At 47.6% G+C, this 16554-nt stretch overlaps 1 protein-coding gene across 4 annotated transcripts in view; it reads right to left on the bottom strand.

Moving 5' to 3' along the window:
• The window catches only part of ATP2B1 (ATPase plasma membrane Ca2+ transporting 1), a 62254-nt gene extending 49435 nt beyond the window's left edge, over nucleotides 1-12819 (bottom strand). The window contains exon 1 of one of the 4 annotated variants that reach the window (XM_075058169.1): nucleotides 12713-12819. The gene's annotated coding sequence lies outside the window, so the exon portion shown is untranslated. Of the gene's footprint in view, nucleotides 1-12387; nucleotides 12611-12712 lie in introns of those variants that run through there. The other 3 variants (XM_075058171.1, XM_075058168.1, XM_075058170.1) reach the window with 3 other exon arrangements.
• Nucleotides 12820-16554: the final 3735 nt, after the last annotated feature.

Here is a 16554-nt window from a genome sequence, read left to right as displayed (position 1 = left end):
AAGGCTTCCAGATGTTATACCTCTTTATGTACATACAGCACACAGTACCTATAAAAATAGGGCTCAGATGTATGACTAGATGTACAAGTAGTTGGTATCTTAATTTGCATAGCCCCATCCAAACATTGATACACAAAAACAGACCAGACTACAATTACAAAGGTATATACAACACCAGTGCTTACCATTATAGCAGGAGATAGCATCTGAGACACCTGATTAGCTTTCAGTAACTATTTGTTGACCCATTTTTCAGGAAAATCCCTCTTCCATTCATTAAACTGTTCTTAACCCGGAATTTCACACAGGCATTTTTGTAAGAGGTGCTATTCGACTATTTAAGCTCACGAAAGCTATTTTTGCAGAGCCAGCAGAGGGAGTACAGACATCATTTTACTTATCAGCTATGGAAAAGATACTCACCTTGTAAGAAAGCACTAAAAGAGCTGTGCCTGCAAACCTAATGCGGTTACTTTAAAGCATGCCAAGAACTTCCTCAGGCTTTCGGAGACATGTATGTCAATGGCCAGGAGAGTTGGTGTTTTGTTTCTGATCCCCACCCAGCAGTCACATCTCAAAGTCTGGTATCTGACAAAAATGGCAGGATCAACTCTAACAGTACTAACAAGTACCATAAGCCTGACGCTTCACATGTCAAAACCAAACATTACATAGCTACAGTTCAACCTAGTCAACAATTTTTATTCCTATGGATTCTGCTGTTTCTCAATTTCAGAAAAGCTAAACCCTTTTGGCTGTTCATTTCTTAAAAGGCAGCTTCATCTGGAAAAGAAGTTGAGAAACTCAGATTTCAAGAAGACCCACTAGCAAAAGAGCCAGGAAGGTACGGCATGGTGTTGGACTGGAAGGTAACAAACAGCTAACCTTTCTGCTGGCATTCCCGGAGGCACACACCTACTGGCAAATCTGGTTTTACACATCCTCTGAGGCAAGAGCTCTGCTGCTTTATTTAGCATTTCCATTGATCAGCCTGCTTTGGAGTTGGTAATTAGGACTGAACGGTGTTGACACAGCAGCGGCTGTGGAAACAGTCTGAAAGAGCAACAGGCTTTAGGCAGACAGATTGATAGCTTTTTGCCATCTCATGGAGGTGAATACTAAGCTCTAGGCCAACACAAGACAACATACCTTCCTGGCAAAAACTTCATAAACAGACACACTCCTTGCTTGTTTAGACTGCAAAATTTTGACAGGATTTTTTTTATTTTTTATTTAAAGTCAGTATTTCCCAACTTCTTGGTAGAAGGCTAAACTAATACAATATTCTTGCCAATCTTAAGCATTCATCAAACTATTTTATCGGGTGGCTATTTCTAAGTTTCACTATTTAGAAGTTCATATACGAAGAGGTCACACAAATGCAATGAGCTCCTTAGTCTCAAAATTTCCTCTAGAAGAGCAGCAAAACACTCTCCTCCTCTCAAAGAAAAGATAAATTTCCATAATCTTAAACTTCACATGAACTTTAAAAGGCTTTGACAGCTTGAATCATTAGTTTTTGATTACTACCTATTCAAGAAGAAGAATGTGCCTGTAGCTATGGAATTTAGCCTTCAGTTGTTTCAAGTTCTGAAAATAGAAGAACCACCCTTTGGCAAGTTAGACGGCTGCTTCTGCTCCCCACTTCCTACAGGAAAGTGGCGTTCGCTTCTCAGCTTCATTTTCACATAGCAGATTCGCTAAACGAGTAAGTCGATGGGCCAAACTGGTTCCCGTTTTACAGACCTTATGGTTGAATATTGTATAGCTGACTACAGTTTCTCCCCTAGCATGGGACGAGACCACCTCACCGTTTTGCTGTTGAAATTCAGGACTCCAGCAGCATCCCTGGTTCCCAGGACTCCGACCAGGCTGCTCAGTGTGCTTTATGTAGGGCAACCCCAGCAGCAGAAGCCCTGCCTCTTCCATCACAAACATGATGATGCCCAAGTATCAGGATGTGTCCCGACCACTCTGATCATCCTGCCCTTCCCCAAGTTATTGCCGTCTCTTGTGACAACAGCAAAGTTTCTGCAGATACACGAGAAGCTGATCCAGATAGGAAAAATGCTGTTTTTCAGGCAGACTGGTTATCTAACCGGACTCACCACACAGATAATCCAATACCAGTGCCAACTCAGAACAGGGCACAGAACTACAATGAACCTGCTTGAGTCAAGCAAACGTGAAACCGTGCTTGCAGGAAAGATGCATTTGTCAAAAGACGTGACTGAATTTATGACAACAAAGTCTTGAACAGGTGGTATAAGCAAGGTGAATGCCAAAAATTCACAAAGCAATTTATTGGTTGAGTATGATACCACAACTCTAATTCATCCTGCAACTGGAGCCTCATTAAGCTCCCAAATAATTATGTTTATAATACCTTTTACATCTGAGAGACTGACATTAGGCTTCTAATCAGCAGGTTAAAACACGTGATCTATTTATAGAGAGTAGGTAGGGTGGGGGGAAGGACTGAAAAGCCCCTTGAAACATGAGTATATTTGGAGCACTTTTCCTCTTGGATAAGTTTCTACAGCAAATTCCACAGAATTTTACACTTTAAAATTACTACAGCTGCCTTTAAGGATCTACGAAGGTTTGTTGTTATCTCAGTTTTTCACCTGAAAAGTTGAAGACCTTACATTTAGAACACAGCCAAACAATTACTGATTCCAGTATTAATCACTCCCTGAGATTTAGTACTTCAATAATTAGCAACAGACAGCATGGCAGCAGATGCGAGAGCTTTTTTAGAAGCCAATGCTGAAGTTGTGCTCTTCCCTAACCCCTTCTCCTCTCACCACCTGGAGGTCAGAACTGAAGTTCTGAAGCCTGTTTGCATTCCACGGGTTACAAGTTTACATTCCTCCCATCGCACCTGAGATTCACCTGATCAAATGGTAACAACTATATCTAAGGTAGGCACTTCAGGCTTTCTATTTATTTATTTATTAAATAAGCAATGGGTACATAATAGCTTCTCCGCGGAAAGATTAAATTTAGCCTCCTAGGACGCGATCTAAAATAGTCACGTGAATCTTATCTTAGATGCGCTTGCGTCTCTTCAACAACAGAAGAGGCCCGGAGTGACAAATTTCAGGTTTTTTTTAAGGTGTTTATGTAAGTGGCCAGGATTGCTCTGCTGAATTTAAGCGCAGTCGGCTGAACTCGCCTATCAAGCAGCTGCACTACCATGTCAGAGCAGGCACATGCAAGAGGAAGGATGTGGTTTCACAGTTAGTTTAGGAATATCCGAGCCTCCGCTACTGCCTGAAGGTACAGTCCTGCGCCCCAGCCTGTGCCAGCACCGACGCTCACCCGACCTCAAGGTCAGGGGACAGCCCTCGATGAGGACCAGCGATGAGGAACCATGCCGGCGGTTCCCCCAGAAGGTCACAGGGGCGATGGGGACTACTCCCTTCCAGGCCTCACCAGCCCAAGTCAATCGTGGGAGCTCTTCTCCTCACCCCCACGTTCATCCCGGGACAAAGAAGAGCCTGGCTGCACCTTCTCTGTGAGGCCCCGCTGAAGACCATCACCAGGGTCCCTCCTCCCTTCCACGTCAAGCAAAGCCGCCTTGCCCATCCTCTAACCGGCTTAGTGACCCTCTGCCAGCCTCTCCCTGTCAGGAGAGGTGCAAAAACAGGACGCCGTTCTGGATGCGGCCTCGCGAGCACGATGGAGGTCGAGAACCTGCCGATGTCCTCGCCAGCACAGGAGAACCCTGCTGCTGACTCAGGCTCCCCTGTCTAGCCAGCGTGGCCAAGACCTTTCCTCCAGCCCTCCTCTTCCTCCTCCTCCTCCTCCTCCAGCCCCAGCATACCCCACTTTCCTGTTCACCCTCACCCCCAGGGATCTAGACCCCCCCCCCGGCAGCCCTACCACCACAATCCAGCACCCACGCACCGCCGTTTCCAGCTACCCCTGCCCGTCACAGCGAAGAGGAAAGCCCTTCGTTAGGGTTTTTACTTTGCCAGCTCAGTAATGCTCAGGAGGGGCCTTTGGCAACTCCCGTCAGGAGCTTGAAACAAGCCTGGTTTATGATTACTGCCTCAGAGTAACATGTATTTACTTCGTCCAGTTGAAAGCGTTTTGCCTGTGGTTATATATAGCTTTATTCTCCATATTCATTTCTCTAGCTTTAGGTTTGACAATAGCATGAGAACATTAATCTTCCAGCCTATGCAAATTCAGTGTTTCAGTTTTGGAGTGAGTAGTCCACTTACCAAAAATGTTACTACAGTATCCTCCCAGAAAATAAAAATAAAGTACTCCCCTCAAGCATCTACCCCTTGTATTTTTCCATCTGGTAAACTGATTTCCTGTGCTTTGAGATAGCTTAATTTCACATCGCAGCTTTAGGGCGTCAGACTTTGCATAACCAAGACAACCTTTTCTGAATGGTTTTGGTAATACAGCTTGAGGTGCTGCTGTCCAGTGCCCAGCAACACCAGGATCAACAAGGAAAAAAAATAAACCACACGTGAATTGTTCATTCACAAGCAGACAATATCCTTAGTAAGTACCACTGCTTTATATGCTGGTATTTCATTTTTGGAAGTGTGTGTTTGTACTAAAGCTCTTTCAAAAGGTCCCTGTATCCTGGTAGGCACCATGAGCAGCCGTCTCTCATCTGAAGGATAGCTCCGCTACGAGTGCCTCCACTAACAGAAACCAACTAACATGCAAAAAAAAAAGAAATCTGAAAGGTAAGAGACCATGCTTTTCTCAAGTCCTAGATAATTTAGTGCTTTATTACCAAACCTCTTTCAACTCGCTTTAGAAGCACAGCTCCAGTTTAGAAACAAACCCCTAGATCTGCAATCACCGCAGCCAAATCTACCTATCACCAGCAGAAAGTCTGAAATCAGGCTTTGTGTAGACGTTAAGACATTTCACTATGCAAAGCAAGCTCATTGCAGAACGCGAAAATCGCAGCCGCTGTTAACTACATGGATTTCAGAGCTGAAGTAGGTGAACACAAGCTGAAATGATTGGAGCTGTTAATAAAGCAGAAGTAAATCAGTTGTGCTAGCAGCGGTAGAGCACCTACCCTCTCCAGCTGTCAGTCTCAACTATGTACATTTGAAAGCTGTCTGGCACAGATCCTGCCAGCCAGTTTAAATCATTTTATGTTTCACACAACCTCACCAGAATGAGGCTGCTAGACACTGCTCTAACTTATGTATTGATTTGCATTGTTATTCCATAGGCTTCATGAAGTTTTGCACCAGCTTCATTCCTGAGCGAATAAAAATTGGCAGACCCAAGTGACATAAAGCAAGTTAAAGTGCAATATCAACAGTGATAGCAGTTGCACCTAGATGAAAGTGAAAAAACTCCTGCTCAATATGCATATTACAATCCTGCTTTAGTCTCTAAATAGCCAGGAGAGGTTCAAAAATACTACCCTTTCACAAATAATTTAAGGTTAGCCATACCTGTCATCTTTTCTACCCATTTCTTGTTACTATCTCCTCAGTCTTACCCACGTAGAAAACCTCAGAAAGCAAGTCTGGACACACAATATGACAAGCAACTTTTCATTTCCTCCACTGCTGCAGTATCAGAAACCACCTAGGCATGTAGCTAATCTGTTGTAATATTTTTTAATATTTTACTTAGTGCAAAGATCTCTATGCATAGATCCAAATCATCTTTTCTGGAGAGCCATTAGTTGAAGGCTGGCACTCAAAACTACTCTCCAATCTACTGTCAGAAGAATAACTTCAAGTTCTACACGAAAAGGTTAATACTCTCTAGGGAATGGTTTCACGTGATGACCACGCAAGGAAGAACGTTCCCACACCATCGATCCGAAGACTCGTGCCGCTTCCCTCCTACGAGCCTCGCCTCCCGCCTTGGAGATCCCAGTCTGTGCACAAGGATTGTGTAACACAAATCATCTACTGGCGCAGCAAGGAGATGCAAAGGAGCAGAGATGGAGGGGGAAGTTATTGAGCAGCCCAGGACAGGGTGAAATGAAAGTAGCTACCAGGCCACCTCAGCCACCCCATGAAACTTTCCACTCACAGTGACAAGCCAAATAGGCAAGTACAAACAAAGCTGTCTCGCTGTCCTCGCAGTCTCTTGGACTATGCTGATCAGCACAGCAGCTTCAGAGGACCATGAGAAATGTGTGCCATAACTTCAGAATATTAAAAAAGCAATCAAACATCTTATATGAACAGAAGTAACTAGCAAGTCTTCTGATCAGGACTTGAAAGACTCACATCCCTTGAAACACCTACCATATAAAACCAAATGTTTTCCAAGCTTTTGGAGAGTCACGGTGGCCTCTTCACTTTTTTATAATATTCTACAAGTATTCATAAAATAAGCTTGCAGTAGCTACAAGACTACTTTACTGCTAGTGACTAAGCTCCTTATTTCAATGAAGAGCATAGCACTATGGTCCTTCCTTTCTATGGTGGAAAAATTCCACCAAACACAGCTAATAGCTCCATACGGGAAAAGGAGGAAGAAGAGACATCAGGGTTTTTTTATTGGTTTTAAATCCAGATAGATATTCCGATCTTATTTGCAAATGAAGTTTATTCTCTCATACAGCTATGGGGTGTCTTTTTTTTTTTTTTTTTTTTTTTAAGAAATTTGTTATCACATAAGACCCAAGACGCCTCAATTTCATTAGAAATGCAGTAGTTCAGGAAGCCAAAGTACACACCGCAAGCAACACATCCTTGTATTTGCATAGACGCAGAAGCAATCCTGAAAGATCCACATGGACAAGCCACCAGTCACTTGTCGAATAACAAGTGCAAAAATGGTTGTGTGATCTCTATGTAAGAGCACGGCACAACTGTAACATTCCAGCGAAAAGAGCACTTCATTTTTCTTCCACTGGTGCATGTATTGTGAAGGTGATAAAGATCACCTCGGATTCAAAAACCTTAAAATGAATACCAAAGTTTGCGTTTCGATGAAGACCTAAGACAAACAGAAAAAGAGTACACCACTGTGAACCTTGGGTCGAGTCCCACGAAGTTAGGTAGTTACTGAAAGCAAGAGCAGCCGAATCATCCTTTCTGCCTTGAGACGGGGTTTGTCGCTATCGACTACGCAGAGAACGGTACATCCCAGGCCTCCTCTTCGTAGACCAGACACTGTACACCAAGTGGTCAGAACCCAATAGTGTTGTATTCCCTGCTGCCACCTTATCTTTCTGTGAATATAAGGGCACAAGTAAGGGTAGCAGATTACAAGTGATAGGCTCCACAGAAGTGTGTTTTAAGAACACGGTGTTTCCTGTGCTCGCTGGGAATTAAGGCGGCATCCAGCTCGTAAGCAATATTAAAAAAACTGAGACAGGCAGACCACTGAAGTTCAGTGTAAGTAGGAGTCCATGCAGGAACTTACCTAGCTCTCTCCTCCAAAGCAGTATCAGAAAATAGCCAGCGATAAGCCAACACTACCCCCACTGCTGAGACCGGTCATACTTTAAGTGGCAAAACCAGCCCGACTTAGTAGCCGGCCTCAAAGCTTATCAATGAGGCTGTCATCCTCAAAATGCATCCATGCTCTCCTTAACTGCACAGTACAGCTGCAAACAGCAGTAAGGGGAGGGTATACCCTCTTCCTCAGTCCATTCCCCTCCAAAGGCAAGGCAGATGTTGCTTGTCTGTCTTGTAACAGCAAGTTACATCTTATCTTTTACTGGACAAAAAGAATTTGGATTTATTTTCAGAGCTATTTCTGGGCCTTTTTTTTTTTTTAAAAAAAAAAACCCGCCTCCTACATTTTCTTTACATTTCTTCTCCCACCAGACCTTTGAAATACCAACTGAGAAAGACTCATGTCTACTTTGCAATTCAGCAAAATTAAACTAATAACACCTCCTGCTGTCATCTGTCAGTTAGAATAAGATTTATAAGTGGCAGCAGCAATCACTTTCATAATGTTTACTGGAATATGAATAGCCTGAACAGGCAGATCCCTCAAATTTACTGTTCGTATCAAGTGAAACCTGTCATGAAAACTAGAAACTCATTTTTATAAACTGTATTTGAAAGCCTGATATTTTAGAAATAAAAGACAAACCGGACGATACCACGTACTTGTGTTAAAATTACATTTGGTGTAAAAAAGATGTGACTGTTCCAGGATGGGTTAGTCTAATATTTTGCCTGTTGATTTCACTGTACATGTCACCCCACAAAAATCCTCCTTCTATACTGCTTATTATCATTGCGTCCATCTTCTGTATGCAGCTGCCCTATTTCAGAGGCACTTAACACCTTTTTAGTTTTTACATGCGGATACAAATGTGGGGGGGGGCTTCACGAACAAAAAAATCCTTCCTTCCTTCTTTATTTTTTATCACTCTGCTGTGCAATTAGTGAACTAGTTCTTTAGTGAATTAGTTCTTTATTTGAACCCAAAGCTAGGGAAAAACTAACATTAGTGACAGTTATTTAAAAGTGAAGAAATCTAAATCTAAAGACAAACTATTTTGAGTTAATCCTTAATGCTTGTGAGAAATACCCATCCTCTACATAAATCATCCTACGTTTACTTTTCTTTTTCAAACGGGCAACTGTATCACCTCATGTCCACTGCCCTCCTTGTTCTTCCATCAGTCAACTTTGTATGGAGAAATAAAAATGATGCCTTCAAGAGAAAATTCAACAGGTTTGAATAAAAAAAAAAACCAACCTGCTTGAGACTGTTGCACACACTATAGCAAGCCAGCAGGCAGAGCTAATCTTAGCTTTTCAGACACAGTACTGCAACCCCTAGATTTTATCTAATTTTTAATTAAAATACTCTCCAGAGCAAGATTATTATCTCCTGAACAGCAGCTTTTAACAAGTTTTATTATTATTATTATTCATTTTAAGACAAGTTGAGGATACCAAAGAGTACAAATTTAAGAATATTATTGCAATTTTATTGATCCTTTTGGAGGAAAGTAAGCATGCTTTTCTATAACAAAATCTGCTATAGATTCAAGTAGTCTTCCTTATTTCTCAGAATATATTTAAATGCCCTGGGCTAATCATGGCTGTTCATTATCCCGCGTTAGATTAAATTTTGCTAACTGAAACCTGACTTCATCTCCGAGCAAAATGCGCATCCTTGTTGCACTAGTGTTATTTCCCCTTTAAAAACAGAAGAGAACATATATTAAAATAAACAGTTCAAACACTGAAAGACATCACTGAGGTCACATTTCAGCGGTAAAGAATGCTCAGTGCCATTAATATTTAGTCTACCTTAATGGAAGAAATTTGAGTTAGAAGATACTTTAGGTTATCTTGTCCACCCTTATGTCAAGGGAGACTTGCTTGCTATGGCATGTTATTGATTGCTTTGCCAGGTCCATTTTGAACTTGTCAGTTAATATTGAGTTCCCAGCTCTAAATCTTAAACGTTGGCAAAGTTATTACTTCCAAAGCATCTGTTTTGGAGGTGGCTTCAGCAGATCCAACCTACGTTTCTTCCTTCTTAATACCTTCATCTTATAACTGTCTCCAGTTTACCATATCCTTTTCTGAATAAACTCAAACAGTAAAAAAAAAAAAGGTAATTACTAGACCTTCTTGACTGAGCTGCAGAACATTTACAAGCCTGTTAGCTTCCTGTTAAGCTTCCACAACATGGTTTAGAGGTTCTCGATTTTAACAGCTGACAGAAGTTCTCTATATTGTGGTCCATGAAGGAGACGCTTTCTAAATGAGATTCTAACATTAGATTGTAGGGCAGTTTAATTGGTAGGATCGCTCACAGATTATTAGCTGATTGTATATTACACGAATGGGGTTCTTTTGCTTATACCATTATCTGTATGCGATGCAACTTTGTAAGAAACCAATACAGTTTATCCAACGCTAGCCTGTTTTCTGCTTTAAGTTCCCAAACACATCTGCTTAATATGCAATAGTGAGTCACTGTATGTGTGCATACACAGTACAGCCACAATTCCCTTTAAAATTAGTTTTGACTTGTATCATTTTAGTTACCCACATGTAAGCAGCATTTTTCTTTGAATGAACTGAAGCAGTAATGTTGCAATTCAGCACCGAGATAGCAACATTGATTGGGAAAACCTGCACGCCTCTGTACACAACACAGGATCCCCGTTTTCTTCATATAACCCAACCTGGGTGGGTTACCGTAACGAACAGAAAGAGCAGCAATACACCGAACGACACAACGATGCTGTTCCAGACCGAAAATTTCACATTGAAGTGTACGGAGTTTTTTTTTCCTCGCTGAATTCAGTGACCACTTTTTCCACTGACACCAAGAGAGTTTCCATTCATTATGCCATAAGTATTAAAGTCCTAGTACATTGGAAGCTATTCCTGCCAAAAGAGCCAATAGTTTAAAGATACCCAAGTTTACCTCTGTTGGAATTCATGATCTGTGGTGTTTGGAACAAATCCTTGAAAAGCTCCAACAAATGCATTGGGGGGGGGGGGGGGAGCACTAGCTATAGCTACTGTTACCACCTTCTGAATACACTTCACGATGAACCAAGGAGTTGGCAAGTTATCTAGCCAAGATCTTTTCAAGCACCTAAAAAACACAATTTCAACTCAAATTCATTGGGACCCACAAGTGTTTTAAAGATGCAGCAGCTTTTGGACAGGCGGCGGTTTTCCAAAAGCACGCTCTACTTCTCCCCTCAGCAAGTCAAGATTGTCAGTCGCCAAAGATGCAAGACATGTTTCCCAGGTCCATTTGGCTTGGGACATCACTTCCAAGAAGGGACACGTTAAGGGACAATGATTTGGGTATTAACCTAGCTAGTCACCCCTCAGACACTGTTAAGCCAGATACCAGCACAAGCAGAGACTCAGAAGGAGGGTTTAAGGCAAGGCACAAGGCGTTATCACCAGTTCCTTTTGAACAGACCTCGAGATGAAAGCCGCAGCACCTGAACTTACACATTTAAGAATGCTGTATGTAACAGGTATTTAAGGACTTCTGTAATGGGGATCTTAAAACGGCAAGAAAGAAGCCCCCGAAATCTTGTTACTGTGCATCTTCCCCCCCCCCCCATGCAGTTTAAAAAGCGAAACGTAAAAAAAAAAAAGACATTCATGTATTACTAAGGGTCTGCGTCGAGCGTGGAACACGCACAGCACTGCACAGCCTCCTGTTACAGCCGTGCAAACAGGTTGCCCCTCGGGCTGAAAAACCCGGGACAGACTCACCCACCGCTCCCGATTTCCAAACTCTTCCCAGAGGGAAGAGGGGGCTCGGGCAGACACCCCCCCCCACGCCACGCTCCGGAAGACCCCACGACCTTTCCACGAAGACCTTCCTCCCGAAATCCTAAATCCTCCCGACCTCAGCCTTTACCGACAAGGCTCGGCGGGGGAAGCCCGGGCGGCGCGGACACCCGTTCCGTTCCGTTCCTTTCCACCCGTGAGCGGCGAGCGCTCCCTCCCGCGCCCGGCGGCCGCCAGCCATCCCCCCGGCGGAGGCTCCGGCTCCGGCTCCGCTCCCGAACTCACGTGGTGCCACATCCAAAGGTTACGAGCACCGCCGGGACGAGGACGAAGCGGTCCCCGCCGCCGTCGGAGCCGCTTCCCACCGCCGTTCCGTTCTCACCGGCGGTGCGAAGCCGGCCAGGGTTTTTCTTTCCCGGTTCCCGCAGGGACGCCGCATCCCTTCCCAACCCGCACCGGTCGATGAGCAGCCCGGTCAGGCATCGATAAATCAAAACAGCCCGCCCGCTCCGACGGGAAAAGAACCGTACGACCCGGCCGCGGACAAAAACACCGCCCCGGGGGCGCGGCGGGCGGGCGAGGGAGGGAGGAGGCGGCGGCGGCGGCGGGGGGGGGGGGGGACAAGACGACAACGGGGACTGCACCGGTGCCGGGCTCCCGGCCCCCGCGGGGCGGCGGAGAGGCTCCCGGGATGCCGGTGTCGTGCAGCCGCAGCGGGCTAATCCCGGCTACTTAACCCGGCGGGGGCTGAGCACCGCCTTAATCCCCCCGCCGTCCTCCCCCCCCCCCATCTCCCTACAGTCTCCCACCCACCCGCCACCACCGGGCCGGGGGTCTGCGGGGCCGCGGCGTGCCGGCCCTGCCCGCGGCCGGTGGTTGCGGTTCCCACGGGGAGGCTCAGCCCCGCATCCCGCTGCCCTCAAGGTCACGCCGCGCCCCGGTTGCACGGCGGCGGCCAGGTGAGCGCTCCGGTTACCTGCGAGGGGAAGGAAAAAAAAAAAAAAAAAAAAAAACCAAAAACCCAAAAAAGCAAAAAAAAAAAAAATAAAACCGGTGAAAGCCCCGCCAGCGCTCCGCTTCCCCGAGAGAACCCCGACCACGGCCCGCTGCCCAGCGGTGAACGGAGCAACGCTGCACCTGCCGCCGGGAGGAGAGACCCACCGCGCACCGCCGCCGCGCTTACCTCGCTGCCGCCGGGCCGACCCCGCCGCCGCCGCCGCCGCCCAACCGGGGGGGGGGGGGGGCCGGGACGAGGCGCCCGTGAACCTGCCGCCGCCGCCCGCCCGCCCGCTCGACGAGCGCACAAGGTCCCCGCGCTCCCCGGCCCTGCCCACGGCCCGGCCGCCCCCGCCCTGCGGCCGCGGAGGGAGGGAGAGGAGGAGGAGGGAAGCGGCGACCGAATTGGGGAGGGAAGGGAAGGCGGGAGGGGGGCACCGGGGGAGGAGGAGGAGGAGGAGGAGGAAGGGGGGGGAGGGTGCGGACCGCCCGCCCCGCCCCCGTCGCCTCACCGGCAGGAACCAGCGATCCGCCGCCGCCGCTCCCCGCCCGCCTCCTTTTTTCCCCACCCCACCCCCCCCCCCCGGTCAGCACCGCCGAACCCCCCCCCCCCCCAGCGCCGCAGAACAGCTACAAGGAGCCGGGCGGGCGCTACCGGGCCAGGGCGGAGCGGAGCGGGGAGAGCAGCGAGCCCGGCCCGCCTCCTTCCTCCGCCCGCCCCGCTCGGTCGGTCACTCACTCGCTCCCGCCGCCGCAGCCCCCCCCCCCCCTCCCCTCACCGCCTGCGGAGCGCCGGTCACGTGACGGGGCCCCTCGCGCAGCCGGTGGAGGTGGGGGGGGGTGGTCCCGACGTGCGGCGTCTTCAATGGGGGGGGGGGGGGGGAGAGGGAGGGAGGGGCTACTGATAGGCGACGGAGGGGCGGGGCCCAGCGCTTCTCCCCGCCCCCTCGCCCCCGCCCCTACTGGCGGGGCGGTGGAGGCTGACGCGCTTGTTTCCATGACGTCGGTGGGCGGGGCCGCGGCGTTTGATGGAGCCCGGCGGGCTTCGCGGGGGTCGGTGACTTTGCCACCCAGCGGCTCGCGCGGGGCGGGGCGGGGCGGCGTGAGGGGGGGGCCCTGTCCCCCCCCCCCCCACACACACCTCCCCACACACACACACCCGTGGGCCGGGGACTGCCTTGAGGCGGGGGGGATCCCCCGGCAGCGGCGGCGGGAGAGGCCTACCTACCTACCTACCTACCCACCCCCCCCGGCCCCTGTGAGGGGCGGCCCTCACCTCAGGGCGGGCGGCGGGGCCTTGGGCGAGGCTCTTTGCCGCGGGGGGGGGGGGTGAAGCGGGAGCCGTTGAGGTGCGGAGCGGCGGGAACGGGGCGTGTGAGGAAGAGCGGGGCCGGCCCTTGCCGTCGGGTTTGGCCGCCCCACGGGGGAAGCCCTGGCAGGTCCCGCGGGGAGGACGGGGCCGGGGTGGGCCGCAGGTTGGGGGGGGGGGGGCACACCTCGCCGTGTCTGCAGCCGGAGGGTCTTCGGGAAAGGACGGTGAACGGGGTGAGGAGCGTCTGAGCCCGAGGGAGACGCTGGGAGTGAGTAACGGGGCTGGGAGTGGAACTGGAAATAAAAGACCCCGGCTGCGGTTCTCCTCTCCCAAGGCAGTAGATCCCCCCCCAACCCCCCGGTGAAAAATCCCCATCCGTAAACCACGCGTAGCCCTCTAGCCCGTTCGTGTGGTTTTTCCAGCCTTGTTTTGACATCCTACCCGCCCCTCTGATGGGCATCTCGCTGGGGTGACCGGCCGGCTGTGCCACAGGCTGCTCAGGTCCTCCCAGCCTGCCATCAACACCCGGCTTCTCCCTCCTCGCCGCTCGGATCCCACTGCGGGCACAGCCGGGGCTGCGAAAGAAAGGGGATGGGGAAGCTGGCGTACCGCTACTGCTGCAGACCCGAGGTGGTTCGGAGCCTAGAGGGTTAAAGCGACAGGATGAAGTCAGCACAAAACAGCCCACAAGGACTGGCAAATAAATAAATCACCCTAACGACGTTATTATCGTGGCTCGCCTGAGCTTCATTGTCTCTTTCTTTCTTACCTGAGTGCCTGTTACATTTTTCTCCTTGTTCAAAGGGAGGCAATCAAAAGAGACTGCCGGCTCCTGCCCGTTTTGGATGTTGCTAAAAATACTACCTTACCTCTCCGTATCTAGAGGTCAATTGAAAAATCAAAGTACTGAGGTAAGCAATCCCGCAGACTGTTCTGTTGAGGAGATTTCTCGCATTTCTTCCCAGAAGGAGAATACACAACTACCTGGACACATATAAAACAAATTCTCTTACATTCTGTCTGCGGTTCAGCACCCTCCTCTGCGCTGATCGCTGTAGCTCAGCGAGGCTTCCCCAGGCACTTGGAAATTGCATTTCTCGATACAGCTTTATAAGACTGGCAGATGTGTTCTGCACAGTTCTGTCATCTCTCCTAGCTCTCAGGCAGACAAAATTAGCTTTGGTACAGTTAAGGAGGAGATGATGTGTTTAACGCATTGCAGTTTGGGTACGTGTCTGTACCTGCTTCCTTTTGTCTTGAGGGAAGGTAGGCAGGTTGTGCTTCAGTTCTTTGTCTATGAAATGGGAATAATATCCGATTTTCTTCCCAGGAAGGAAGCAAAGGTGGGAGGGGTATGTATCAACATTCATTTTTCGAGATACTGTTGTGGTAGAATTCTCAAAGTAGATACATTTTTCAAGGCACAAAACAGTTACTATTTAACTGTTGCGCTCTTGCCCTGTTATACCAGGATAGCACAAAAACATGCTGCACATTGACCAAAAGTAAGAAGAAATTTCTTCTAGCGCTACAGAATCTTCTCCCTGAGGATTTAAAAATGTTTTCCAAATTAATCCTCGCGCTACAGCAACTCTTCATGCTTTTTGTGAGAAAATAGGCACTCCTCCTACTTCTAAAGGTTAGGACATGTGATGGACTAACAGAAAACATTCCATGTAATGTAGGTCACCAATCGTATAAAGCAAGCAAAACCAAGATGCACAAAGGAATATTTCTGGAGGTCTTTCATTTAACTTTTGAGGAAACATTACCATTTCAGGAAAATTCAGTGTGGTTCGCAGACAGTTTGGAAAGGCCAGACTTGACAAATCAGTGACAATAGCTCAACTCATTCTGTGACCAACACTCTAACAACAAAAGTATCCTAACAGAGGCAAGAAAATGTGTCGCAGAGAATTTAAGTGGGTTGCCTGAACCTGATCTACTTACTATGAGACTTTTAACATAAAGAGTCAAAAATGAGTCAGGCGGCCAAGGTCTGAGTGACCACCTCACCGTCCCGTATAAAATAGGGGCCTTTTGGCAAAATCACATGATGGGCTTGACCTGAGAAGAGAAAGTAGAAAACAGACAGTGCATAGATCTAAACTTTATTTCACTTTGAAACCATTTTCCTGACTATCCTGCTAGTGCTGGTCCTGTTCAAACTCGGTCAATGAATTAAATTTGATGAAACTGGAGACCACGGAGAAAGCGTGGGAGGTTGGGCGAATATTTGTGTGTGAGCACGGAGGGATGAGTGTCCAAAGCTTCCACGGGGCCTGCAGAGCCAAACATTTTCCATAGCAGCTACACTTCCCCCAGCCAGCTTTCTCAGTCCAGTAGTATTTTTTGACCACTCTCCGCAGACCACCCGGGAGAAGACTCCCGTTCTGCCTGTTCCCTGCCCTGATTCCTCCTGGGCCGTGGAGGCTGCATCTTGTGATGGTTCCAGTATCCTGAATCTTAACAGATCAGTCTGTTGCCTAAAAGACCAGACAACCGTCTAGATAAGCGAACAATTGACCTCTTGCTCATCTTGTAGGTGTCACAATGACCAAATGGCTCTATCATCCACCCATGCAGCCTAGCAATGACCTTGTGAAACAAAACAGTATCACCCTGAAATCATCCACCCCTCCCTTAGGAAAGAGGCCTATCTGTAAACATTTACATTTTTATCAGCTCAAAATTCTTTCTCTTGACTGTTTGGGAGTTCAGGTTTGTGCATATTGTGTTTCCTGTTGTAAATGCATATGTTAATGTAAAATACTTGATTTTTATTTCTTTCCTCTATTCCATTTCCCTCACAACACCTTTTGCTTTATATTTTTTTTTCTCTTAGTTTTATGTTCTTTTACTGCGATATGCAGGATCAGGAGAGTGAAAGATGAAAAAGAAATAAACAAAGGAATGTGAGAAGCAACAGTTATTGCACAAATCACTTTTTCATATATATATATTATATTTGAAGTATGCAAGAAAAAATACATTGGACTTCATTCCTTAACTGTTTCTTCTTTACACCTTCTTTTCAGGTGC

This window comes from Buteo buteo, chromosome 26, assembly GCF_964188355.1.
Source record: "Buteo buteo chromosome 26, bButBut1.hap1.1, whole genome shotgun sequence".
NCBI classification, from domain to species: Eukaryota; Metazoa; Chordata; class Aves; order Accipitriformes; family Accipitridae; genus Buteo; species Buteo buteo.
This window is presented reverse-complemented; position numbering and strand designations above follow the sequence as displayed.